The sequence below is a fragment of the Branchiostoma floridae genome, chromosome 19, assembly GCF_000003815.2.
Source record: "Branchiostoma floridae strain S238N-H82 chromosome 19, Bfl_VNyyK, whole genome shotgun sequence".
Lineage (NCBI taxonomy): Eukaryota > Metazoa > Chordata > Leptocardii > Amphioxiformes > Branchiostomatidae > Branchiostoma > Branchiostoma floridae.
The window spans coordinates 665,263-691,058 of record NC_049997.1 but is presented as its reverse complement, the minus strand read 5'-3'; the positions used below and the strand labels follow the sequence as shown (position 1 = coordinate 691,058).

The window sequence follows — 25,796 nt, the reverse complement described above, 5'->3', positions numbered from 1 at the left end:
TAGAACTTGGTCCTAGTGGAATTCAATTCGATGGCAAGATAATGTCCGGTCTCTCAATGAGTTTACCTGCGCTGTTTGTCGTGCGTATTGGTGCGATCAAATACTTAGCTATCGGCCGGTCGGACTGCGCGAAAGCACTCTGAATGAGAAGATTTGAAATGAAAACCGTCACAGGTTTGAAAATTTGGACACGTTTGTTGATTGGTCCACATTTTCAAACACCCGCCTCATGTGTGAAATACGATTGGCTACTTCGGATGGGTATTTGAATACAAACAGACACAATAACTCATTGTATATATTATTTGTGTGTATGTCCAAGGAGGTCTTTAACCTCCTTGGTATGTCACAGCAATGGGTTTGTACATAACGCCCTGCATTCTACAAGTATTCTTAGTTCACTAAAGGAAGCTTCAGCTTTTCCTGTGTATCATTGTTTTTATCAAATACACAATTGCATAAGTTCTAATATTCTTTCAAAACACCTTGGGCTTTAGATAAATCATTTGTGTCTGCAGAAAGCCTACCAACCAAAACAAAAAAGGTACCTAAGATTATCGACCAACTAAAACCCTGTGTATGTAGCCCTCCGCTAAACTCCCTTCCATGGCAAAATTACTTTCCCGGCTTTAGAAAACCTTAGAACCCCCCATAAAATAAAATCCAACCCTCCTCGTAGCCTGCGAAGGAGGCTATCAGACACGCGCGTCGGGATACCATGTTTTCAAAACAAAACAAAACAATGAAATGTGTATTGGGGGAGGGGTGCTGGTGGAAGTCCTGTAGCTAACCTTCTTGCTTTTCACATTGCTCGTCGGTACATGTATTACCCACTTGTAATAGGCATTTGCTGAGTTCATTAGTATTCAAACTTCCGCCCCTAAATATTCAACCCAAAACCAAGCCAGGCAGACAATCTCCATAATACCGATACAAACCAAAATTAAACTTTGAAAGTGAACTATACAAATATTGAACAAGTTCTCCATAACCTAATAATCTTTTAAAAAGTTTGAATCGATTTTTTTGACAAACAAGGAGTGAGTATAATGAAGATCCAACATGGTGTCGGAATGCGGCGTTGATATACTGTATAAACAAAGCCGACTGACCGAAGAACATCACTTTCAATCTAATAGAATCTATGCGTTGATAGGCGCCGCACTTCAGATTAAAGCCTAGATGACAATTAACTCATGTAATGCATAGAAAACAATTCATATGATTAGTTACACTCCGTTGAAATTGAATATGTTGCTTCAGTAGTGACATTAATCTTACACGCGATCTGTATATAGAGGTAAAGTAGTTTGTTGAGTTTCGTGTATGTGGCAAGGGTTCTGGGTATTTTTACTTGACAATTCACATAACTGAATTATCAGACACTTCTCAGCCCTCTATTGTTAACGATAATTGTTCAACACGGGAAGTGTGCAACAGTGGGACGCGCGGACTCTTGGCGTGCCCTTTTGTGCGCACAGGTTTTCATTGTAGGGGCACGCTGGAACAGGCAGCCCGTGGAAACCCGTGCCCACGGTGAGGGCACGTCAGGTTTCACCATCGTGCACAATGTTGGGAACTTGTGGAAATCTGCCTTTTTGTGCAGTGCATCTCATTTTTGGGTTGAAATCTGCTATTTTTGGTTCAAAGGGCCAAATTTAGCTTTTTTGACAAAAAGAGGGTGAACGAGATGTCAGGAAGTTATTCCGCACTCAATAAAGTTGGTTCGAAGGAAATCGGACATCGTTTGTCGACATCTCATCTTTGGGTTGAAATCTGCTATTTTTGGTTCAAAGGGCCAAATTTAGCTTTTTTGACAAAAAGAGGGTGAACGAGATGTCAGGAAGTTATTCCGCACTCAATAAAGTTGGTTCGAAGGAAATCGGACATCATTTGTCGACATCTCATTTTTGGGTTGAAATCTGCTATTTTTGGTTCAAAGGGCCAAATTTAGCTTTTTTGACAAAAAGAGGGTGAACGAGATGTCAGGAAGTTATTCCGCACTCAATAATGTTGGTTCGAAGGAAATCGGACATCATTTGTCGACATCTCATTTTTGGGTTGAAATCTGCTATTTTTGGTTCAAAGGGCCAAATTTAGCTTTCTCTATAAAAAAAAGGAACATACATAGGCAAAATACCACTAAGAACATAAAGTTATTTGCAATGTCAGAAGATTCTGTGTCACTATCCAAAAACATGACTTCAACACCATGCATATGGTAGGCTTTCTTTTCAGTACTGTAAATAACCTTACGTCACCATGGTAACTTAAAGAAGCAACTGATTTACCCTTCACTCAAAATTATTGATGATGGCTGCTTAACTACCCTAAAAACCATGGACCTCAGAAGCAGATTTTTTCCCAAAGACCACTGTTTATTTCTTGACGATTTGACTGCAGCAAAATAAAGCTTGACAAAAAGGATCTAGATCAATAACTGTCTACCTGCAAAATAGAGGCCAACTTGTTCATACCTTTATATACAATGCACAACTGGATGTTGTCCTGTGTTGGCACTTATTTTTGTATATGCATGCAAATAAGGAAAATTCATGAATTACCGTTATGTATCGTACAGACATGGACAGGTAAAGCAATAATGATTCAGATTATTCATTTCAATATGAAATGAAAGCAAAATAAAAGCTTTTAAAAATAAAATCAATTTTGTTCTTCTTACCCCCATCATCGTGACATACTTTAAGTGTCTATGACACCAAAATACATAATTTTATTACTAACTTTGCCGGTAATAGTATTCTTGTATGAACACAGACCAAAGTTACAGTCGACTAGTCGTATGATGTTATAGAACATCAAACCCTGTCAAAGATCATACTTCAGCTCTTGTTTCCTGCCACCAGGTAATTGAATTGAGCATTGATTATTACTTCAATGACATCTCATTGAACACTGCGGCCGGTTCAGAACAAGACATCGAGTGTTGCTAAAAAGTACTGTTGATGAGCACACTGTGCTTTGTTTAAGGAGATAACACATACTTGCAAGATACAAAAATATTTGCTTAGTTTGCTTCCCAAAATTATTTTTTCGCAAGCCACCGTGGCAAGTTAAGAATCATTGTAGTCCTCAACATCATCATCCTCATCATCAGTCGGTGGCAGAGCACTTGATCACAAGTTTCATCCACAACTGACGGTCCGCAGCCAGTGCAGCTACAATCAATGTTTAATTCAATTACCTGGTGACAACCTGGAAACAAGAGCTGGAAGTATGATCTTCAATTGGTTTTATATTCAATAACACCAGGAGGGTTTATTTTAGTGCAAAGTTCTATTTTCAATTAGTAATTCTATCTCAATGGATTACAATCACCAAAATGTTGCTACATTGCTAAATGTTGCTACATTGCTATCATTGGTGTCATTAACACTTTAAGTCAGCATTGCATAGCAGGATACACACCAGATCCCATCACATTGACAATGATCTCATACATGTGTGTACAATGTAGGGTGAAAAGCTCTACACTTAAAGTATGAAATGTACTGTTTTTTTTTAAGGAATCATTTCATCAGGAATTGCTCAACATTATATACCTAAACATTTCCTGGAGAGTATCTTAAACACACAATTAATTCACCCCTCTCCATAGCTACCTGTTCAATGGAGTTTTGATAAAACACAGAATTCGAACATCAGAAAGTGCTCTGCTTCCTTGGTCAATCAGTCATGCCTCAGGGACTTACAGTTACTGACAGCATACATATAGTCATGAAGTATATAATTGCAAGATATTTGTAGATATGGATATGCAAAATGGCTCCTCACAACATTGCATCTAGGATACTGCATGCTACATATTAGCTTCAACATGACAATTACATCTACAGTCCAAAGAGCTATGATTTCAAAGCATCTAAATCTGAGTCATAATAAATGCCATAGTACCACAGTGCATCACAGAAAGGCACGCTTCTAGTTCTACTAGCTGTTTATCTTTTTACAGACTCATTGTTTATGCATATTAAAGAAATTGGGACTTGGTTAGTGTTCATTATAACTCTGCCATCTGCAGGTAGAAGCAGGTAATCCATTGCATAATCAGCTTCTCATCTGCTGTCATCTCATGTGCACTGATGGCCTTCCTGGGTTGAGTGTCATCAGCACCTATAGCAACAACAACATTACAAATTAAAATATTTCAGTGTTGTAATAGACATGATTCTGGTGAAGGTTGCAAAGCAAAGTCACTGTATAGCCTTGTTGTCAGTGCCTATTGAAATACATCTGATATATAGTAAGTAAGTAAGTATCGTGTCCTGTGATCTTATGACAACAAATAAAGACTTAACTAATGAAATACAGGGACTATTGTCAAAACACAAACACACATATACTCTCTCTCACACACACACACAAACACACAAATAGTATACACACACACTGTACACACAAATACACACACAAACACACACACACACACACGCATGCATGCACACACTCATATTCAGTATATTGGTACCTATAGTAGTGAGTTTATCGCTGTCAAAATAAGCGATATTGGTGCTACCACACCCTTCGTATTAGAAAAAAAGACTTATCTATTACACATATTGTTTCATTATTACTGTAAATTCATTTAAGTTCGTGGGAATTTAATTTTGCAGTAGCTGGAAAAAGGACTGTTTGTGGTGGTTTTAAGTTCGCGGTAGCACCATGCACTGTAGTCTCTTACTGCCATGGAAAAATGTTTGCGGTGGTTTTAAGTTTGCGGTGAATTGGCAACGCGAAAACCGCAAACATAAAACCACTGCGAAAAAATGTCTTCATTTACAGTACCAGTGACATGTTAACTCAATATTGATAATTACAATCATTGTTTTATTTGCGAAGTCTTGCCGAAAGCTAATTGCATACACTGTGATAAAGTATGAGTAAAAGAATGGAGTACATAACACCAAGTCTTAGATCAATTATAATATAAGGCACTACATTTGATATTGTGGGGGTTGACTTCTCGTTGAAGGCAGTGGTTATGAACTGTCTTCCAAGTTCCATACTGAATAATGAGTGGGTAGATAAAAATCAATGACAGATATAAAGAAAATATGGTGAATGTTTGAAAATTTGCTCTTTTCTGGAAAGAGGTTTTAGCCTGTTAGTGTTACTGCTAGAGTCCTTCTGATAATGAATATACTGCCTATAGTACACCAGAGTAGGCAGCTGCATTATGTATTATTACCCTGAAGGACTACCTAGTATTATACTCTGGATGAGAAACAGGCATACAGATATATGTGCTAGGTAAACCAGATAGAGAGAGCAAGAAAAGACTAGCATAAAAACGACTTTGCTAGGATCTTAAATTCTAGTCTATTTTGGGACATTCTATTTTTTTAAACACACAAGTGTGTACCTGTAGTACATTTTTGTGACAATGATACTAACAGACCTTGAAATGGGATTTACCCAGGTACAGGATTGATCCAAATTTGCAAATCCTGGTATAACCAGTCAGGATACCTTTTTGAGGTAAAATCAGCAGATTGGGATTGGCAATTTGCCCAACCTACTAGAACTAGTACTGTAAATGTTTTTAAGTTCGCGGGGATTTAATTTCGCAGTAGCGGGAAAAAGGACTTCACCGAAAACCGCGAACATTAATCCACCGCGAACATTTCTGCATTTACAGTGTATCATTAAGTATATGCCGCCTATATCATATGTGGTGACAAGAGTTAACGTGGCACTTTTGCCCAAAGGCGGCAAAAGGAAAAACACAGTCTTTCAAATATGTAACCTTTATTATTTTTATACACAAACTCCTATTAGTTTTCAAGATGTGCACCACCAAAATGAGAAAACTTGTCCATGCAGATTGCAGAGTCACTAGCACCATGACAATAACAGATCTATGGTAAATCTTCATGGTACAGGTAACCAGTTCATGGATATACATTTTTTGACGGGTTTGCTCAGTAAAAGGCCATTGTAGCAGCATCTCTTCTCCCCAAGTCAGAGACATCAAGTTTCAGCAAGTTTGACTGACTCAATAGGGAAATTCCCTTCTCCATTTAGCAGGAAAGGTTTGATCTACTCACACCGGGAAGGTCCCCTACTCTTTTCAATAAGTGTGACAGGTTCTTTTACATGCTCAGGGTGGGGCTCTCACAAAACACAGGATCTCCATTTGACCCTAGGTACTCATTTTCACCTGAGTGAGTTTTGGGTTAGGCCTAGGAAAAAAATGTTGTGTTTCCTGTTTCCCTACCTACCCTAAAAAAACCTGCCGACCCTAGACTTTTTTTTTGGGTGGGCAGTGGAGTCACATAGCTTCCAGTTAGAATTTTTATTTGGCCTGCTTCCTATTGAAGTAAAACACTGCTTGTCCCATCTAATGAAGGATAAATGTATCTATCATGCACAAAATTAAAGTTTGACATTGAAAGACAAGTGTCATCATACATTTCAGTTTACTTTGTTCAACTGTATTGTAAATATGTATCACTAGAATTTTGGCCAGCCTAAAAAAAAAAAAAGAAAAAAAAAAAGATAATCCCTACCTACCGACCCTAATTTTTTCAGGACTGAAACAGGAAACACAACATTTTTTTTCCTAGGCCTTATAATTAAATCGGGTGACTCCTCTTTTTTAACAAAAGTTAACATGATGTATCATGCTCAATTTTCTGGGTTCAACTTAAAAAATAATTTCCAGTCCATTACTGGATTGGCAAGAATTTCTTACGGGTACGGCATGAACTAGGGGTGGGTTACATAAAATTCAGGACCGTCCAGGTCCGGTTCAGGTCCAGAGGATCAGGTTGGACCTGATTCAGTATGTGAAAACTTGTGAATGGACGATACTCAAACCAATGGTCCATTTCACTACACAGAAATCTGTATTAGTCTGCCACTGGCATTTTGAAATCCTACAACGCTAAGTGCCTCTTTACAATTGGCTTTAAAACTTGGTAGGAATGACTCTAGACTCTACTCAACTTCACTCGTTATTTTCTTCGACCAGTAAGCCCCCAAACCTGTACAATCTAAGTTTAAACATTAATACTTAATAATAGATTATATAGCACATATGTGACACTAGATAATTTCTATGTGAACAACATATCATCCAAATATGTGTTTTCTCAGGTGGGTATAACATAATTAAAATACAACACGGTGTATTCCGCATCACCCTCGGTCCCAGCCCTCCCACAGATCGGATTGCCCAACGGTCAAAGGCCTTCGACCGTCAGGCGATCCGACCTGCGGGTCAAACGTAATACACCGTGTTGTATTCTTATTTTCTATATATATATATCCCACAATCAAACACCAAACAGCCCAAACATCACAACAGATCATTCACCTCCTTGATTTTACCAATTGAGATATTTAGTGAGTCTCCAAGCAGACGTATTGCTGGATGAAAAAGAGAAAGATTTAGCCAAATAGGGACAAATAAGTTGCAATGGCATTTCAGTCAGTACTCTGCTATCTATCTACTCTACTCTACCCAGCTATCACAGTCACAAGCTCATTATGTATACCTTTAGCCACCTGACTCCTATTTCAGTATTTGTACAATATGTACAGTTTTTCCAGCGACCTCTGGAGTCTGTTAGAGACTAATACTTAGTACTACTCATACTATTATGTAACATGGTACAAGTACACTGTATACTGTAAATGCATTTAAGTTCGCGGGGATTTAATTTTGCAGTAGTGGGAAAAGGGACTTTTCGCGGTGGAAGTTTGCGGTAACACCATAGACTGTAGTCTAATATCATAATAGAAAAATGTTCGCGGTGGTTTTAAGTTCGCGGTGAAGTGGTCACCCCGGAAACCGCGAACATTAATCCACCGCGAACATTTCTGCATTTACAGTAATTTTAGTAACCGCAATCAGTATAACCTGTACTCTGAGGGCTTACAATTGCATACAAATTGTCCTTGTAACCTCGGATTTTCAAAACAAATGCATTAGTATCAATGAGACAACTGGGCCCTGGAACCTATCATGTAACGTTATAATGTACCTGCACCAGTAAAAAATATTAGTAACGTGGAAACAAGGTGGAAATTGTCAAGGAGGCCGGAGAGACCTCCGGGGTGAAAAATTGTTAAATCTGTTTAGAATGGATTATGATTTTTCTATGCCTCATTTATGATCAAGAAGGACAAAAACGATGCCTTGATGAATTAGACCTACCTTTAGAACGGGTTACGTGGAATGAATACGTTTGGAAAGGTACGTTTCGAACGTTTCCAGGCGTGTTCGTGTGTAATCTCGTCATCCGATAATCTGTGGAGGCCGCCATCTTGGATCTTGGACCGCTCATTCCCATGACGCATCGCGCCTGTCCAAGCCACGCTGATCACGGCGGGCCGTGCGCGCTTGGCGTTGTCCTCGACACAGCACTGCTAATAACGCAGGTCATCCTAGGATGAAAGGACACGAACCTACCACAGCAACGACTGCCTAACGCCGTCCTTAGTTATACAGTTATTTCTATTAACGCTATGTGTATGGGGTGCGTGAGATTCGAAAATAAACACCGAATCAACTTTTGTTATGTCACGCTCCCCGGTAATACTTAACAATGTACTTCGTTCTGGCTGAGGCAGTTTGTCTTCATCCGGGTTCTGCACCCAGGAAACCGGATCAGTCCGGAGGAAGACTAGAGCCATGACGGATCCAGAAACAGAAATGGCGGCGCTGACGTAGAAGACTTTCTGCCAGGCTGCTACTGTTTGCTGTTCGATTAGAAGGAAAATATGCCATGGTTGTTTAAAAAAAACCGTGACTAATACTTATTTTAGGGCAATATACCGACTAAGAGCTGATAATACACGACCTTTGTGAATTCTACAACACTAGTCTGGTACTATGTAGTGATACATTTTTCTTGTCAGCTAAGGCACATATTAGACCACGTTCTTTTGCCGGTAGTAGGGCTGGGTATCGGTACAGCGGACCGGTACAAAACCGGTTTTTCTTATTGGACCGGTCCAGAAAAACCGGACCTGAAAAAATTAGGTGGACCGGATGTTGGACGATTAGAAAATTAACATATTATTTTATCAGGCATTCACACGTTTTGGCGCTTGCAGTTGGAAGAAAATGACAAGAATGAAGTAGAGTAGAGTTTATAGTAATTTCTACCAAGGTTTACAGTCAATCGTACAGGTGTAGTTAGCGTTGTAGGATTTTAAAACGCCAGTGTAAGTCTAATACTTCACCAAACAGATTTCTTTGTAGTGAAATGGACAATTGGTATGAGTCATACTGAATCAGGTCCAGGTTCAGGTCCGGACCTGGACCTGATCCTTTGGACCTGAACCGGACCTGGACCTGAATTTTCTGTACCGGTACCCAGCCCTAGCCGGTAGCATACGTTTTGAGATTTCAAAATGTCAACATTTGCCTGTTTTTCGGTATGAGCAGTAAGGATATAATGATAACTGTATACAGATTTGCCATCCTTTTTTACAAAGAGAGAAAAAGATTTTGTTGATTTTGAAGGAGGGCATTTTCAATTATAATTTGTATAATGGAAAACTCACATTCTTCTCAGTGAGAACCCCCACCACCAGAGGCACGAGGAATCCAGTACAGTTTGCTACACTGTTGCTGACTCCAAACGCCACACCAGAGAAGCCTAGCGTGAGATCAGTGTAGCTGGGATAGAACCCGGGCACCATCACCCCTCTAAAAGCCACACCCAGGCACAGAAGGACGATTGCTGTAGTAGAATCGCACCCAACGTGAGCAACGGCAATGAGGCAGGCCGCAGCACCGACCAACACTGTGGATTACGTTATAGAAAAATAGAAGATAAAAAGCATTTTAAAATAGAATTTAAATTAGGCAAGATATTGAGAACTGAACTTTATTGACTGATAGAATCTATGTTTTCTTACTTCATACATCACAATAACAATGACAAATTCCTGTTCCTTATGAATTTAGACAAAGATTTGATTATTAATTTGTTCCTACATCTTTAGTATTACAAAGAAGCGAGAAGAAGTCGAAGTAGAATATGATTCTTTTGTCGGTGGATATTGTATATATTCCATTTTTCTTTTCTAACACGCAAGCGATAGTTACCCAGGTAATTTGGAACCGGTCAGAAGTGTCAGACAGCATCGACTATTTTAAGTTTGTGATTCGACTAAAATATAGACATTTTTTATCGAAATGCTTTTAAGCGCGTATCGCATTGGGCCACAGCAAGTAAATCGTAATGGGTGTCCTTCGCGCGCTCATCAATTTTTGCCTGATTTCAGAAAAATAATTTAAAAAAAATATTCCTTTTCAGGGATGGTTAGATAGAACAGAAGGGGTCAATATGTTGTGTTGTAACCTAATAATCGTATGGGGTACTGACACTAAAGAGGCATCCTTTACTGAAGTTGCTGGATAATTGTAAGAGTGGTACCAATATGGAATCTGCCAACATGGTTGTAGCGATACCAGTCTACTACACTAGTTTCACTGTCACTATACTGGTACCATGGTATACTTCTTTTATACAGGAATGAATGCCTTGTTGGCTGCAGTGTCATATTTTGTCACATCAAACTGTTTTACAAGTTTAACGTTTACGCTTTCTCCTATGAAAATTTGCCGAAAGAGACAAACTATTTAAACTAGTTAACAAATTTTTTCCCAGCTTTGCACATCGTAACGAACTACAAAAAACTGCCTTCCTGTTAGCACCACCCAATGCATATGTCTCCCAAAATGTCGGCAATTTCATCCTCCACTGTATACAGAAAAGAAATCAAACCCAATAGCATTCATTTTAGATTAGAAGTATCACTAGTTGTTGACCCCTATGTCCACTTTGTTATTGTATCATTATCATCAATGTACTTTCACACATGTATTTTTGCAATTAGCCTTCGGGCATGAGTTTGCAATAAAAGATTATTATTATCCCAAACGTGGCCGAGCTTGTACCCCCCTTCGTCCCGGTTCATCACTGGGGTGGATTTATTATCCAGGCCACATATAGTGGCGAGAAGTAGAATTCTAGTTAAAGGCTCTGAGGAAGATGCCTGACGGACATCGAAATGTCAGCAGGTGAGAAAACTGGTTGTGTAATGAACATTCTTTTGCCCTATGATCTACCAACCTGATGAAATTATTTTCAAAAAAAAAATTAGGTTATTACACATATAATATGGTAATGGATGTTCATAGTATTTCACAAAATGGTAAAAATACATTTTTGTTCTGGTGACAAAAGGCCTGTTCGTTTTTATACAGTCACCGAATAAGCCATCGACCGTAATGTGTAATGGTACACTGCCATTAAAATCCAAAAACCACGGTTCATGTCTGTCCATGATTCAAAAATCAATACCAAATGCAGTCTTCTGATTGGTAAATACCTTCTGCTTTCTACAATTTCTTAAATTTTCAAGAAAAAAGTATCTCGCTTAGTGTATTTTTAAAGGTGATGCCACAAGTTCTTACTCTGCATTGTTAACATGTTTATAAGAGTTGAGAATGATAAGTAAGCGCTACGTACGGTATCGATGTTGAAGTTCAGTATAGTATCGATGTAGAGAGGTAAACTGGTCATCATTATGTCGAGTCCCCAGCTATCCGTACAGTGGATGTAGATCAGTACCCAAATATGTAGCGTTGATAGCATTTTTAACCACGGAATGTTCCTGTCGTTCAAGAAAAAATAAAATATAAATATGCGTGTATATAGAAAAAGAGAGTGGGAAAGAGAGAGAGAAAGAGAGAGAGAATGATGATAGTATACAAATTTGAGTATACTACAGCTGTATAATATTTCTCTCGAACTCATATAAATACACCGGATCGTATGAGTTTCTGAAACTTAATTTCCACCTTATGTTCCCCAACCAGCAAAGACGATGTTTTTTTACAAATCGTGTTCATGCAAAAAGAGATAAGGTTTACTTCATTCGTGTTCTCTAAATTGGACTCGATGTACGTCTTTTCGGTCTCAGATATTCTTGGATGTTTGGCAGGTGAGTCAAACGCCAACAAACACCGCAAACAGCAAAATGCCAAGCCAACAGCACCTTAAAGATATATGAAAAAAGATAGTATAGTTTAGCAAGAAAATCGTAAAATCCCATTGTTAAAACCAAAACTAGTGATTTTTGTAATATATGTCTTTCAGAAACCCGTTCTAGGAAAGTCACTAAGTTTGGTTGTTCTAGCATAAGCTGGGAGCTATACGACGTTAAAGTTTGCGCAGGCACTTTTAGCCCCCCCTCCTCAGTCTGGATAGGGTTAACGTGCATATCACGATAGAGCCATATTTCAAACACTGAAAACCTATAAACAATATACACTTTAATGATCTAACGTTTTATATGTGTCGAGACAGTAGTTAAAAGAAATTTAAGTTGCCACTACGGTTATTACATATACATCTTGAAATATAATAGTGAGAAAACGTGTGGATGTTTTATATCTCCACATACAATTTCTATAAAGCGTATGTTTTTTAAAGAAAAGTGGTTGACATTATTTACTGGAATAAATTAAAAACACTTCCGATCAAAAGCTAAATATTGCAATCTGAGTGAACGTTTAAAACAAAAGTTTATTGAATTTTGTGCAGTGTTTTCCTTACCTTCTAGCATTTGCATTATGTACCGTAAAAACAATGTGATTGACTGAATAAAGAGACAATTTTTCACAACCATTGCTTTATTCTCACCTTCTTTAGGGCAATTCTGACTGGTTCACATTGTACTGCAGGACAGATGTCGCTGCTTACAGTTCAGATGCGGTCACAAACGTAAATTATTTACATATGTGCAGATACTTTACGTTTTGTGACTACATCTGAACTCTGAGCAGCGACACCTGTCCTGCAGTACAACGTGAACCAGTCAGAATGATTGCATTTCCAGATCTGGCGGCCATTTTGGATTTTCCGGGGTCAACTGGCGTCATTGCACCAAAACGAGGCTTGTATGGCCAGACCAGGACTGAGGGTACTACACTATAGTATAGGTAGGTCATCTTTAGTTGAAGCTTTGGCCCTCTAACTTGAAATACTGCAGAGTATGTGCATGTCATGTGTAGAAAATATTGTTTTGGACATATTGAATTCCATTTCGGCAATTTTTATTTCATTTTTCAAAGATTTAGGTTGGTGACAGACGATCACCGAAACGTCGGTGAGAATAAAAAAAAAATTGGTTGTGAAAATGATCTCTTTATTCAGTGACGTACCAACCTAATGAAACTATTGACGAATGTGATTAACTGGGCTTACCTGTAATGTACAGGGCTATTGCCCAACCAAACTGTGTAATAAGACGTGCTGTGAATGAAAAACCCACAAGAATCCCTAAGGTTTCCCCTGTGAGAAAAAAACAAAACAAATATGTTTCATCAAATTTACGTGATCTAACTTCCGGCAAGTTAAGTTAGGTAAATAATGATTTGTAAAAACAGCACTCAGGCAAAAGGCTTAGTTGTGATTTTGACAATGTGTACATTGCCAAAGCAAACACATTAGTAATAAGATTAAAATAAAACTAGAAAGGCCGACATTTGCTTGAGAGCAAATACAGTATAGTCCGGCCACCCCCCCCCATGAAGCAATAGACTGTTCCAGAATCACCCATGTGAAAAATCACTTTAATTAATTAATTAATGACAGTTATTGACCCAAAAATGAATCTTACAAAATTACTCCATGCAAGAAATCAGACTCTTCCAGTGCACCCCATGTGAATTTGCACAATAGACAAGTCCAGAAATACTCCCACTGAAAACATGTTTTTTTTAATAAGAAACCGAATCCAAAATTGGATTTAGCAAAAAAGGTCCCCCGTGCATGAAAATGTATAATAGACCAGTCCAAAAACACTTCCGTTAAAAATGTAAATTTGAATCATCACCCGTCCAAAACTGAATTTGAAAAAGAAAACCTCCGTGTGCAAGAATGGACTCTTTATGTGATATTCATATGTCAAGTGGAGCAGTCCACAAAAACATTCACTAAAATTGGACTTTGACATAATCACCAAAATAAAAGATTTATAAAATGCCCCCTCCGTGCAAGAATGGAGTCTTCCAGCACACCCATGCAAAATTGCAAATTAGACCAGTCCAAAAATAACCCAACTAAAAGACTTTGAAATAGTCACAAAAGTACAAAAAATGATTTAAAAAAATGCCCTCCTCCGTGAAAGAATGGACTCTTTCAGCACACCCCATACTCTGCGTAGGAGAATGGACATCATTTACGTCCAGTGTACTGTGTTGCTAGCTGTATTTTATATTTAGTTGTTAACTTACCAAGAGTGGCGATTGTAAGAAGACGGCCTCTCTCTGTCGAAGGCGCCCATCTGGACAATATGCCAAACAGGCTTGGGAATACCACACCCTAAAAACAAGAAATGATGTGTTCTTTTTAATGAAAGAAATATTAGTGTGCTATGGACTAAAACGAATACTTCCAACTATAATGCAATATTTGTAAATTATACCTTGCATAAATTTAAGATACGGTAAATGCAGAAACTTTCGAGGTGGTTTAATGTTCACGGTTTTTTGCGGTGACCACTTCACAGCGAAACTTTTTCCATGGCAGTAAGAAACGTACATGGCGCTACCGCGATATTAAAACAACCGCGAAAAGTCCTTTTTCCCGCTACCGCGAAATTAAATCCCAGCGAACTTAAATGTGTTTACAGTAATATCTTGTACCTGCACAAATCCGACCCCCACCCGAACAACAAACAGCCACCATTCTCCGGCGAAAGCAGCCGCGGGTGTCAGCAGAGTCAGGAGGAGAGCAGGATGCTCAGGCCGAGAACTTTCTTTCCACCAAACCTGGCCTCCAGGAATCCTCCCATCACCTGACTGAAGACATGGCCGTACGCATAAGCACCGATGATGCGGCCCTGGGTGATCGGGTCCCAGGAAAACTTGTCCTTTAGGAAAAAAGGGAAAACAAAATGTTTTACTTTAACCCTATCTAGACGGAGGGGGGGGGGGTTGACTAAAAGTGCCTGCGCCATCTTTGACGTCACATAACTGCCTAACGACACGTGCTAGGACTACGAAACTTGGTGACTTTTTGAAAAATATTGTTGGCAAAAAATGTGAGTTCGTGATTTTTCCTGTTGCCATGGCAACGGGTTACTGAAAGGCATATTTTACCAAATTTACTAATTTCAGTTTGAATTATCGGATTTCATAGACCAGACTTATCTATATCATTAACACCTTTGCAATTTTAAGCTACATTTCTAATTAAATATTAATGATTTATTATGTATGTACGAGTAGGCCCCGATGATGCGGCCTTGGGCGATGGGGTCCCAGAAAAACTTGTCCTGATTTTTTAACGCTGGCTTGATATTTTAAACTGTAAATATGATGGTGATGATAGAAATCTAAAGTGCATCTAATTTTAATGGTGTTGATGATGACGATTGATAACGATCGTTTAGTTGAAAATAAATGCTCAGCGGTTTATGGCAAGTTCATGTTGTGAGGAATGATGATAGTAAATGTATCAGATGATAATAAGATACTGGGATAAGATACTGGGATGTTTAGTTACTTCGAATTCGGGGTTGACTTCTTCATTTGATCAGATGAAAAATTGATTTACGAATTAATAACAAACGCATGATCGATGAGAAGAGTGCTTTGTCAATATACAAATTTTCAACAACATTAAATGTAAACAACATTAATGACTAAATCTGGATTCCTACACTGTTGTTTATCTTGTTTTGCTTCCTCACAGAAAATGTATCTTCCAGGAAGAAAATTGTTCTGTCCTCAAGAAATGTTAGAAAAATGTGCTTGTCCATTGGCAGGCAAATTTATGCTTGTTAAGTTTGTTTTCTTGTTTTTCTAAAAATGCTTGTTCTTTTTTTATCTTGTTTTGCTTCCTCACAGAAAATCTATCTTCCAGGAAGAAAAAAAATCTTGAACCTGAGTTGAGTTGAACCTGGTTATAAAAAAAAAAAGAATTTCTGAATTTTTTTTCATACATTATAAGAAAAAAAAAAGATTTTGCTGAAATATCTCGAAAAAATTTTTGTAGTTTCTCGTTTTGCTTGAATTTTATTCCACATTTTCTTCCTGCAAGAATATTTTTCTTTATATAATAATTGCCCATGGTGTAAGCAAAATAAGAAAAAAAATCATTTTGGGCAGTGTATGATAAGCATTTAATCACAACGTTATGGCACCCATTGTTTATAACAGATAGTAAATGGTATCAATTTTAGATAGAGCTATCACAGATTCAGGTATAGTCTTGAATTGGCACGAATTACTAGATCAAAATGACTTAAGCTGCAACAACGTACCTGACTTGTATGCTCCGTAGAATTTTCCTTCCATACTACGCTGGTTTCATTGTACAACATGGCCGCCATGTCTTGATCGACCTCTGAGTATTTACCATGAATGAATGAATGAATGAATGAATGAATGAATGAATGGTTTATTTGTTGCACAACACAACTTCAGTAAAAACATTTGGCAGCCAATTGGCTGAATTGCACGTTTTTTTCCATAAAATCCTTAGTACATCGAGTTAAAGACTATCTGATGAATAACACTTATACACACTAAAACTAAGTATCCTTTAAAACTTTATATAAATATATGATGTAAAGGCAAGAGACGGAAACATACATTTGTGATTAGAACATTCCAAGTCTACTATGACTGTTTGTTTAACAGTCTTACTAAGAATGGAAGGGGGGAGTTTCTGTAACGGTTGGTTCTGCATCTTACTGTTTTGAACAAGTCCGAGTTTCTCGTGGATCTACTGTGAATCTCGCCAGCCCTTGGCGGGAGCAATGAGGGGTCGAGCTTCTTGGCGAATTTCAAGCACAAGTCAATCCTTCTTTTTTCAAGTGTCTGAAGGTTTGTGGTCAGAAGCGCAGTCTCGTAGTCTATGTAATGTTCCCCGAGGATAGTCCGCAGTGCTCTTTTCTGGACTCTTTCCAGACGTACAGTTTGTGATGACGTCAGCCCAGGGTGCCACACTGGAGCACAATACTCTACCACTGGACGTACATAGGATGTGTAAACTTGAACAAGGTCATCGGTTGGGAGGTTAAAGCGTTTTACTTTTCTTAACATGAACAGCCTGCCATTCGCTTTTGATAGCATTTTGTCTACTTGTACTGACCATTTCAAGTTCGCTTGAAGCCACACGCCAAGTAGACAAGTAACAGGTACTATTTCCAGCTGTGTTCCATCAATTTTGAGGACAGGTGGACTGGGGGCACTTTCATCCAACAGAAAACCATGACCTTACACTTTTCCGCATTGAGGAGCATGTGGTTTAGTTTGGCCCAGTCACTAAACGTGTCAAGCTCACTCTGTAAGATGGAAGGTTCACTGTGATGACGTGACTCAGCCATAGAGAGGTGACGTATTCACGTAACATTTGATCCCACTGGAGCTGTTGCTTATTTTGGGGAAAGTGTTTCACCATGGCGACGACGACAATACTGAAGTTAGAGCGCAGGGTGAAGAGGTGAATGACAACTCCCATTAGAAGGACGGCCAATGAGTACCTTGCTGGAATACAGCAGGTCATCTAGGGTCAAAGTGGACATGTTGATTACAGACATTCATCAACCCGGTGTTTGTAACTACAACACGCCACAATGCCTAAATGTTGGTAGCCTAGGGATTTATACCCTGGGAGCCAGACAGGACCGGGTAGCTGTACATGTTGTATCCAACTTTCTTGCATTGTTGTTTTCGTGGTCAGAAGGCCGCCATCTTTGTATCTCCCCACAGGAGTTTTATAAAGAATTCATTCAGCTCCTGATGTTACAGATGTAATACTTCGATGTTCACATGTTACATATCAGGCCCAAAATGCCTTTTGCGTAAAAAATGTCAATAAAGATGGAATTAAGTCTCAGTTGTTTTCCGTGTAGCGTCACATTCTAGGTACGTGTAATATCATCCAGATGGCGTCCTTATCATGGGGAGGGCAGCGGTCACTTCCGGGTCTCTCGCAACTAGAGTCTGTCGAGGTCTTACGAGGTGGACCCAATTATGGAAACATGGGCGTGCATAATATTTTTTTTTCTGTCCTGTCAATCACCATGATTGACGGCACCGGAAGTACGAATCATGGATATCTAGTTTACGTACGTTTTTGGACGATTCCTGGAGCCGACGAAATCTATAAGCTACAGTAGCTTAGCGAGGTTTGTTCGGGGAGCCAAGGCAGTCGGCCCGCCGGTCTCACATTAGCGCCCCGGGGAGTTTAAGCCCGAAGAAGTTATCGCTACCCTTATCGGGCTTAAACTCCTCGGGGCGCTAATAGGAGATCGGCGGGCCTAACTGTCTTGGGCCACCGAATAAACTGTTCTAGCTGCCTTAACCCGGCTGGCCCCCAGGGTAAGTTATTTAACTCGACGAGTCATCATGGATACAGTTTAAATCTAAAGCCTAATTCAGGTACACACTAACAATCGTCATAATCCAAGAAAACATTCTTAAACACCATATAATCTCTTCCAACCCCTTTTAGAAATCAAGAAAAAGTCCGCATTTGTTGCTGTAATGACGACAAGAACTATACACTCACGTTCAAGGAACACGCCATTTTCTCTCTTTGGTTAGGCATATTTGAGCAAAGTTCAAAGTCCGACTTCACAGTACAACAGCTATATAACATGTACAATGAGAGGTAAACGCTGTGTGTGGTTACTTGATAGTTACGGCACCTTTATCCGTGCGGTAACCTATATCCGTTCTATTACGATAAGTTTGGGATTGTCAAGTTGAATGACGGTTGTTTTAAACTGCAATATTAAAAAAAAAAGTTTCAATTTGAAACCCACGTCCGTTGACCTGAAATCCCTTGATACATATTTTTTTTTAAACAACGAATTTAGGCTACCCAACGGATAAAGGTCAACAAGCGTTACATTGGTCTCGTACAATCTGATGATACTTTACTGTTGAACAGTTCGATTACCAAATAAACTGATGGGTTTTAGTGAATGTGCCAAGGTGTTACGTGAATATGTGGATTTCTATCTGCATTTGGCCAATTGGGCTGGAGAACTCCCTGCCCTGTCTCAACAGAGTGCAAAAACCGCTAAAGGAATCTTGTTGGGAGTGACTTGTTCGCCACTTCACAACCTTTGTCTCCAAGGCGTGATGTATCAAGTCTAGAATTATCCTATCGCTGCTTCTTATATCATATAAAAGCTTCTCTCAAGCAGCAAATCAATCTTAACAGCTTAATTTCTTACATTCCTATGCCACATGTTTGTTTATTATCGCATTCTAAGTGACGCAATAGCTTTAAAACTCTATTATGTGTTACTTGTATACCATGTGACGTGGAAAGACCGTTACCCTATGGTCTAATATGTTAGTAACCACCAATTCTGCGCCAGGTCCTCCAGCAATATCCCATGGGCCTGTAACGTTAACGGCGTTGCGAAAGAATTGTCCCGAGCTAGTGAACATGTCTACCCGATCTCCATGTTGGTAAGCTACGAAAATTTTTCCTTCTTTGTCTACAATGATGCCGTTGACTGGTTCTTCACTGCGACTTACATTTCCAAATGTGTACCAAGAATGTCCAGAGTTATTGAACACCTGAACACCTCGCAGATAATTGTTCGAAACGAGGATGTTTCCGTTGCTAGTTGATGCGATATAATGGGTTACCAGTGAACGTCTAATCTCAATACACAGACAAATAGATCCGTTGGGAAAAAAATGTAAAAATTTCTGCTGAAAGGGACAAAATGATGTTGTTATTGTATATGTCGATAGCAATAAACGGGTACCATTCAGTGTATCGTCGGTCAAAAGAGGCCAGTGGCCGGCCGCTCTGACTGTACTGTACCAAATGTACAGAACCATAATCGGCCATTGGATTTCCTCGACCTATCACCCACACGCCTATCACCCACACGCAACCATTTTGTCAATGGCAACACCGGTAGGGTACATGATTTTTAAGCCATTTCAATCGGGCACTATTGTTAGAAAGAGTCGGTGAAAGGTCCCATTCATGCTGAAGACTTGAACTCGCCGGTTCCCATGATCAGTCACAAATATCTCATTCTCAGAAGAAACTGCGACCCCGAAATTGCCATCAAATAATCTTGGCTTTGATCCCTTTCTGCCAAAGACAACTGTCTTAGGTAAGACGTTATTGCCCTTGCTTTCTGCAGAAAGAAAAAAAGTAGACATGTTTGTTTTATGTTTTCGGTTGTTTCTTTGATTGCAGAGGTAATTGTAAGTTTATGCCCGAAGGCTAATTTCAAACAAAGTAAAGCAGTGGTATACATAATGCTTATGAAAGACGATGAGTTATTTGTTGGTAGGTAAGGTGTGAAAAGCTATTTGTTGATTTCAAGGAAAATGTTTCTTCTTTCGGAATAGTAATGCGAACATTGAAAAATAAAATGTAGTTCATTTTCCGCTGCTTTCCCTTAACAGCTTTTACATGTTCTCTACTCAACATGCATTTTTTTACTAACACCTTTCTATTTCTAGCGAATGAGCACGTATCCTCATTTTACATAAAGTAGACCTTAGCTCAAAATCTGTTTGGTATAGATAACTTTCCATACTGTACTCAGCTTTAAGATATTGTATAACCTTAATTTTAGTATTGACCGAAACCGAAAACTTGTGCCGGGAGGCTATGCATAAAAAAATGTATAAAAGACAGATGTATAAACGTATGTAAGAAGAGTGAGGGAGAGCGAAAGAGAGATAGAGTGAGCAAACTAAATGACAACATATCGGTAAGCAGCAAAGACACCAACCAAACAAACATCAACAGGGAGAAATACAAAATTGGAAAAGGGGCAGACAGAAATGGAGCCACACAGACAGGAAGCCAGATAGACAGGGAGCCCGACAGACAAGGAGCCAGACAGGGTGCCAGACAGACAGGAGCCAGACAGACAGGGAGCCAGACAGACAGGGAGCCAGACAGGGTGCCAGACAAGGTGCCAGGCAGACAGGGAGCCAGAAAGACAGTGAGACAGACAGACAGGGTGCCAGACAGACAGCGAGCAAGACAGACAGGGAGCCAGACAGACAGGGAGCAATACAGACAGGGAGCCAGACAAACAGGGAACTAGACAAACAGGGAGCCACACAGGGTGCCAGAGAGACAGGGAGCCAGACAGACAGGGAGCCAGACAGACAGGGAACCAGACAAACAGGGAGCCAGACAGACAGGGAGCCAGAAAGACAGGGAGTCAGACAGACAGAGATCCAGACAGAAAAGTATCCATACAGACAGGGAGTCACATAGACAGGGAGCTAGACAGACAGGGAGCCAGACAGACAGGGAGCCAGACAGACAGGGAGTCAGACAGACAGGGAGCCAGACAGAGAGGTACCCAGACAGATAGTGAGTCAGACAGACAGGGAGACAGACAGACAGGGAGCCAGACAGACAGGGAGCCAGACAGACAGGGAGTCAGACTGACAGGGAACTAGACAGACAGGGAGCCACACAGGGTGCCAGAGAGACAGAGAAGCAGACACGGTGCAAGACAGACAGGGAGCCAGACAGACAGGGAGCCAGACAGACAGGGAGTCAGACTGACAGGGAACTAGACAGACAGGGAGCCACAAATGGTGCCAGAGAGACAGAGAGGCAGACACGGTGCAAGACAAACAGGGAGCAAGACAAACAGGGAGCAAGACAGACAGGGAGCCAGAGAGACTGGAAGTCAGACAGACAGGGAGCCAGACACAAAGGCACCCAGACAGACAGGGAGTCAAATAGACAGGGAGCAAGACAGACAGGAAGCTAGACAGAGAGGGAGCCACACCGGGTGCCAGAGAGATAGGGAGCCGGACAGACAGGGTGCCAGACAGACATGGAGCCAGACAGACATGGAGCAAGACAGACAGGGAGCCACACAGAGTGCCAGAGAGACAGGGACTTAGACACGGGAGCCAGACAAACAGGGAGCCAGACAGGCAGGGAGCCAGACAGACAGGGAGTCAGACAGACAGAGATTCAGACAGAAAGGTACCCAGACAGACAGGGAGTCAAATAGACAGGGACCAAGACAGACAGGGAGCCAAACAGACAGGGAGCCAGACAGACAGGGAGTCAGACAGACAGGGAGCCAGACACACAGGGAGCCAGACAGACAGGGAGCCAAATAGACAGGGAGCCAGACAGACTGGGGGCCAGATAGAAAGGGAGCCAAACAGACAGGGAGCCACACAGACAGGGAGTCAGACAGACAGGGAGCCAGACAGAAAGGTACCCAGACAGACAGAAAGGTACCCAGACAGACAGGGAGTCAAATAGACAGGGATCCAGACAGACAGGAAGCTAGGCAGACAGGGAGCCACACAGGGTGCCAAAGAGATAGGGAGCCAGACAGACAGGGTGCCAGACAGACAGGGAGCAAGACAGACAGGGAGTCAGACAGACAGGGAGCTAGACAGACAGGGTGCCAGAGTGATAGGGAGCCAGGCAGACAGGGAGCCAGACAGACAGGGAGCCAGACAGACAGGGAGCCAGACGGACAGGAAACAGACAGACAGAAAGCCAGACAGACAGGGAGCCAGCCAGACAGGGAGCAAGACTGACAGGGAGTCAGACAGACAATGAGCTAGACAGACAGGGAGCCACACCGGGTGCCAGAGAGATACAGAGCCAGACAGACAGGGTGCAAGACAGACAGGGAGCCAGACAGACATGGAGCAAGACAGACAGGGAGCCACACAGGGTGCCAGAGAGACAGGGACTTAGACACGGTGCGAGACAGACAGGGAGCCAGACAGGGAGCCAGACAGGGAGCCAGACAAACAGGGAGCCAGACAGACAGGGAGCCAGACAGACAGGGAGTCAGACAGACAGAGATTCAGACAGAAAGGTACGCAGACAGACAGGGAGTCAAATAGACAGGGAGCCAGACAGACAGGGAGCCAAACAGACTGGGAGCCAGACAGACAGGGAGTCAGACAGACAGGGAGACAGACAGACAGGGAGCCAGACAGACAGGGAGCAAGACAGACAGGGAGCCAGACAGACAGGGAACTAGACAGACAGGGAGCCACACAGGGTGCCAGAGAGACAGGGAGCCAGACACGGTGTCAGACAGACAGGGAGCCAGAGAGAAAAGTACCCAGACAGACAGGGAGTCAAATAGACAGGGAGCCAGACAGACAGGGACCAAGGCAGACAGGGAGGCACACAGGGTGCCAGAGAGATAGGGAGACAGACAAAGGGGTGCCAGATAGACAGGGAGACAGACAGACAGGGAGTCAGACAGACAGGGAACTAGACAGACAGGGTGCCAGAGAGATAGGGAGTCAGGCAGACAGTGAGCCAGTCAGACAGGAAACAGACAAACCGGGAGCCAGACAGACTGGGAGCCAGACAGACAGTGAACCAGACAGACAGGAAGTCAGACAGACAGGGAGCCAGACAGACAGGGGGCCACACATGGTGCCAGAGAGACAGGGAGCAAGACAGACAAGGAGCAAGACAGACAGGGCGCCAAACCGACAGGTAGTTAGACAGACAAGGAGCCAGAGAGACAGGTGGCCATACAGATAGGGAAGCAAAAAGACTAGGAGTCATGCAGACAGGAAGCCAGGCTGACAGGGAGCCAGAAAGGGTGCCAGGCAGACAGGGAGCCAAAAAAAAGAGTGCCAGACAGATAGGGAGTCAGACAGGCAGGGAGCCAGACAGACAGGGGGTCAGACAGATAGGGAGCCAGACAGACAGGGAGCCAGACAGACAGGGAGCTAGGCAGACTGGGAGCCAAACAGGGTGCCAGAGAGACAGAGAGGCAGACACGGTGCAAGACAGACAGGGAGCCAGACAGACAGGGAGCCAGACAGACAGGGAGACAGACTGACAGGGAACTAGACAGACAGGGAGCCACAAAGGGTGCCAGAGAGACAGAGAGGCAGACACGGTGCAAGACAAACAGGGAGCCAGACAAACAGGGAGCAAGACAGACAGGGAGCCAGAGAGACTGGAAGTCAGACAGACAGGGAGCCAGACACAAAGGCACCCAGACAGACAGGGAGTCAAATAGACAGGTTGCAAGACAGACAGGAAGCTAGACAGAGAGGGAGCCACACCGGGTGCCAGAGAGATAGGGAGCCGGACAGACAGGGTGCCAGACAGACATGGAGCAAGATAGACATGGAGCCAGACAGACATGGCACCAGACAGAGTGCCAGAGAGACAGGGACTTAGACACGGTGCCAGACAGACAGGGAGCCAGACAAACAGGGAGCCAGACAGACAGGGAGCCAGACAGACAGGGAGTCATACAGACAGAGATTCAGACAGAAAGGTACCCAGACAGACAGGGAGTCAAGTCGACAGGGAGCAAGACAGACAGGGAGCCAAACAGACAGGGAGCCAGACAGACAGGGAGTCAGACAGACAGGGAGCCAGACACACAGGGAGTCAGACTGACAGGGAACTAGACAGACTGGGAGCCACACAGGGTGCCAGAGAGACAGAGAGGCAGACACGGTGCAAGACAGACAGGGAGCCAGACAGACAGTGAGCCAGACAGACAGGGAGCCAGCCAGACAGGGAGCAAGACTGACAGGGAGTCAGACAGACAATGAGCTAGACAGACAGGGAGCCACACCGGGTGCCAGAGAGATACAGAGCCTGACAGACAGGGTGCCAGACAGACAGGGAGCCAGACAGACATGGAGCAAGACAGACAGGGAGCCACACAGGGTGCCAAAGACACAGGGTGCCAGAGAGATAGGGAGACAGACAGAGGGGTGCCAGATAGACAGGTAGTTAGACAGACAAGGAGCCAGAGAGACAGGTGGCCATACAGATAGGGAACCAGAAAGAGTAGGAGTCATGCAGACAGGAAGCCAGACTGACAGGGAGCCAGAAAGGGTGCCAGGCAGACAGGGAGCCAAAAAAAAGAGTGCAAGACAGATAGGGAGTCAGACAGGCAGGGAGCCAGACAGACAGGGGGTCAGACAGATAGGGAGCCAGACAGACAGGGAGCCAGACAGACAGGGAGCTAGGCAGACAGGGAGACAGACAGGGTTCCAGAGAGATAGGGAGCCAGACAGACAGGGAGCTAGACAGACTGGGTGCCAGAGAGATAGGGAGCCAGGCAGACAGGGAGCCAGACAGACAGGGAGCAAGACAGACAGGAAACAGACAGAAAGGGTGCCAGACAGACAGGGAGCCAGACAGACAGTGAACCAGACAGACAGGAAGCCAGACAGACAGGGGGCCAGATAGACAGGAAGCCAGACAGAGAGGGAGACAGCAGAGAAGGGAGTCAGACGGACAGGGAGACAGACAGGGTGCCAGACAGACAGGGAACGTGAAACAGGGAGCAAGACAGACAGGGAGCCAGAGAGACTGGAAGTCAGACAGACAGGGAGCCAGACACAAAGGCGCGCAGACAGACAGGGAGTCAAATAGACAGGCTGCAAGACAGACAGGAAGCTAGACAGAGAGGGAGCCACACCGGGAGCCAGAGAGATAGGGAGCCAAGACAGACAGGGTGCCAGACAGACATGGAGCAAGATAGACATGGAGCAAGACAGACATGGCACCACACAGAGAGCCAGAGAGACAGGGACATAGACACGGTGCCAGACAGACAGGGAGCCAGACAAACAGGGAGCCAGACAGACAGGGAGCCAGACAGACAGGGAGTCATGCAGACAGGGATTCAGACAGAAAGGGATCCAGGCCGACAGGGAGCCAAATAGACAGGGACCAAGTCTGACAGGGACCAGTCTATCTAGCAACCTGTCTGGCTACTTATCTATCCAGCTACCTATCTATCTAGCTACC

The 25,796-nt window shown here is 42.4% G+C and overlaps 1 protein-coding gene and 1 long non-coding RNA gene across 3 annotated transcripts in view; one reads left to right on the top strand and one right to left on the bottom strand.

Annotated features, from left to right (window-relative positions):
- Nucleotides 1-25,796, top strand: part of LOC118406608 (prostaglandin reductase 1-like) — a 290,606-nt gene that overhangs the window by 90,993 nt on the left and 173,817 nt on the right. The window lies entirely within an intron of this gene.
- On the bottom strand, nt 2,358-8,465 carry LOC118406620. The gene is made up of 2 exons (XR_004830057.1): nt 8,183-8,465; nt 2,358-4,134 (listed from the first exon to the last, which is right to left on the bottom strand). It is a non-coding gene; the product is annotated as an uncharacterized LOC118406620 (long non-coding RNA).